At 40.6% G+C, this 3,852-nt stretch overlaps 1 pseudogene across 1 annotated transcript; it reads right to left on the reverse strand.

Moving 5' to 3' along the window:
• Positions 1–504: 504 nt before the first annotated feature.
• On the reverse strand, positions 505–3,076 carry LOC308520675 (heterogeneous nuclear ribonucleoprotein K-like; annotated as a pseudogene). Its single transcript has one exon. The product of its transcript is annotated as a heterogeneous nuclear ribonucleoprotein K-like (transcript).
• Positions 3,077–3,852: the final 776 nt, after the last annotated feature.

The raw sequence follows: 3,852 nt of genomic DNA on the forward strand, positions 1-3,852 counted from the left end.
TTGGCCAATGGGATAGTAGCAAATTTGACACAAGAGACATGAAGAAATGCTTGCGTGTTTCCGCTTCCTCTCATTGAGCTCTGTCTTGCCATGAGAACACACCCAGGAGAATATTCTAGGAGAAATGCTGAGGTTATGTAGACCAGCCAAGAATTAGTTAACTCTCATTCATGTGGGAGAGCCCCACCAAGACCACCAAGACCAACAGGACTGCCTAGGGTGTCATCTACCACTAAGCCAGGGTGTCACCTGGTGAATAATAATGAATGATGGTCTTAAACTGCTGTACAAAACTAACTAATGCATGGAATTACTCTTTGAAAGCAATTCTTTTTTTTTTTTTAGCATTATGGGAATTTTATTCGGAAGTGAACTTAACTATTATTAATACAAATGTCAAGATACTACACAAAACATCCACAGGAACTCCTCCCCCCCCCCTTTTTTTTGACTTGTTCACAAACATTTCCTACAAAATCCAACATACAACAAAGAAATGGTACATCTTTTTCTTTTATTTTGCATACAATGGAAAAACAAGTATATATATTTTACAAAGTTTAACTAATAGACACTAAGCAGGCTGACAGTTTAAATTTGTTGATAAGAAATTATCTAATACTGGGGGGTAGGGGAGACCGGGGGAATGTCAAAGCAGTGGGGGGGGGGGGTGAAGGAGATATATGTAATACTCTTCGTAATACTTTAAGCCATAAAACAAAATTTAAAAAAAGAAAGAAATTATCTAATGAAAAATAACCAGAATTTATTTAGCATCAGTCACTTCCATAACCAAATATTACTCCGAATTAATAAAACTTGCTATCAGGCTTCTGGTATACATTTATACCATTACTTAATTTTGGGTACTGCTCCCCACCTTGGCTCTTCACAATTACTAACATAGGAAACTGTTGCAAAGTAGGGGCAAGCATTTACAAAAACAAAACCCCCAGCTTATTGTAAACATGAGTGGGGTATGATGGAATTTCTTCCCGAGCAATGGACATTCAAACCATCCAGAAATCACCAGAACTGAATTTGCAAAGATTATTTTTTTTGCCCAAATCCAAGTCCAACAGAGGAGCTGAAAATCAAACTTAGTGTTTAATTGAGGGTAAGTTGGGGAATTCAGCCATTTGAAAAATGACCATCTTAAAAAAAAATGACTACCAAAAATAGGTTTACTATATGTATTTTTAAAATCATAAAACGTTTCTTACAAGAGAGCATTACGTTCTGCACACTGCTCTGAATAGATGCCAGGGACATATGGACTAGTCTTACTTTTCTTCCCTATCCCATCCCACCCTCCAAATGTTACAGTGACCACAAAGCAAAGTGTTCACAATAATTACATAGGGGAATTTTCTAACCACCAACAATGAACAAAAATTAAAATTCACTCACTCTGCTGCTGTTTCAAATTTCAATGTTAGTTTTTGCACATCCTCCCCCCCACCCCCACCCCCGTTTGTAAGGAACTAAAACATCACATCTGGTGAACAGCAAAGATTTCACTACACCTCAAATGCAGAACACCTATGAAGCAGAGGAATGTTGGCTTTTTAAACAGAAGCAGATAAAAAAAAAAAAAGATGCAGGACTCCTTCAGTTCTTCAGTAGTCTTAGAAAAACTTTCCAGGATACTGCTTCACACTATAAAAAAGAAAAAATATCTTGCATTAGAATCCTTCAACATCTGCATACTGCTTCACATTGTTCTGCAGCAAATACTGTGCATTCTGTATCTGGTCCTGTGTTCCTGTAATGGTAATGATCCGATCTTCGGACCCTTCTAAAGGCTCATCAATTTTAATCGAAGCTCCTTACTCAGGACGAATTTGTTTAAGCCTCTGACCACCTTTGCCAATTATAGATCCAGCCAAATCTTTGGGAATAGTTACTTGTGTTGTAATAATAGGTCCACCAGGATCACCATATGAGCCACGACCCCCTGCATAGGAATAGTCATATCCAGAGCCACCCTGTGGTTCATAAGCCATCTGCCATTCTGAAGGGCTCCATGTATCTATTGCAGAGTCCCAAGCTTCATCGGCACTGAAACCAACCATGCCATCATAACGATCTCCAGGTCTTCCTCTCCTGTCATAGGCCATTAGATCCCCTCCTCTAGGTGCTGGTGGTGGAGGAAGAGGACTGTGAGCTCTGCTACCACCCCGGCCACCTCGTCCAGGAGGAAGAGGAGGAGGTCCTCGTGAGGGCTCATATCATCACAATCTCTTCTAGATGGAGGCATGGGGCGCCCACCCCGACCAGGAGGCATTCTGTCAAAACCACCTCTTCCCCTAATGGGAAATCCCACAGGATGGCCACGGCGGTCATCAAACATCATTGTAAAGCCACCATTATCATAAGTTTCATCATAAAATTTGGGATCATAAGGCTGTGCACGTCCTTTGATGGGCGACTCTGATATAAGATCAAGGATGAGCTTTATGCACTCTATAACCCTATCAGGGTTTCCTCCAATAGGAACGACTCTGTCAGTGGAATGAGGACAGCATTCCTGGGAAAGCTTGATTGTTGTCTGCGTGTCCTCTCGAAGTTCTTTGATTTTAGCACCTTTGACCCCAGTAATCCCTCCTGCCAGACTCCGATGAATCAACAGTCTCAATTAGCAGTCAAAGTCACTTCCTTCATAGTGTTGGTCATGTAAGCATTTCACGGCATCAGATTCGAGCGGGAGCTGGCTGGTTGCTGTGGGTGATGGCAGCTGCAGGCCCTCTTCCAAGGTAGGGATGATTTTCTTCGGAATTTCTCCAATCGTTTCAATATCAGCACTGATACTCAATACGCGCTCGGGGCCACTGCTGTCTGGGCCTGAAACACTGACATTGTAGCCTGTACGCAGAGCCTTAATATTCTTGCCTCCTTTTCCAATCACTGCCCCAGCATTCTTGCTCCGAAGCAGAATGTGTAATTCAACCATCTCATCAGTGTTCCTAGATCTCTGAAAAGCTTGTTCCTCTTCCATATCTTCTGCAGGGCGTTTACCAAATTCACCGTTGGTTTCAGTGTTGGGGAAGGTTTCCTCTGGCTGTTCAGTTTCCATTTTCTTGGATTATATGGACACACCAATCGCGGGAGGTCATAGTCCCTATGCTGCCGCCCGCCTCAACCGGTCACAGCTACACAGAAAACGAGCGCAGGGGCCCGCCGCTCTCCCCCGCCTCCTGCGCTCTCCCGAAAGCAATTCTTCCTTTGGAAATTTATATTGAAGACACCCATACCTTCTCCAAGAAAAATTATAACGTTTATTTTCTTGTGGCAAACGATGTCACAAGAATATTCACTATAGCAATTCTGCTCACAAAAATATTTATCATAGCAATGTTTGCAGTATGAAAAATACTTGGAAAATACATAAAGGATAATCAATAGGATAATCAAATCTTTTAGGCTAGAAAAAAAAGCATGCAGCAATTAAAAAGCATGACTTAGATTTATGTTTTATAACACCACAACATGTATTACTAAGTGACAAAAATGAGATGCACAGTGATATATAGCCCTTTACATTTTATCCCATTTACACAAATTAAGTTATTACTACCAGAGAGTCAGAAAGGGGTGATAAGAGTGACTTCCATATTTTAAATTTATAATTTTATGTAATGGTTTTGTCCTTTTAAAAATAAGACTTTTAAAATATAAGGAAAATTTTTTCTTTTCTCTTTCTTTTCTTTCTTTTCTTTTTTTTTTTTTTTTTTTTTTTTGTTAATCATCACTCCAGGATATTTTTCCATTGATTTTTCGAGAGCGTGGAAGGTAGGAGGAGAGACAGAAACATCGATTGGTTGCCTCACACACACTCCTGGACCAGGGCTA

This window comes from Myotis nattereri (assembly GCF_964212035.1).
Source record: "Myotis nattereri genome assembly, chromosome: 5".
NCBI lineage: Eukaryota > Metazoa > Chordata > Mammalia > Chiroptera > Vespertilionidae > Myotis > Myotis nattereri.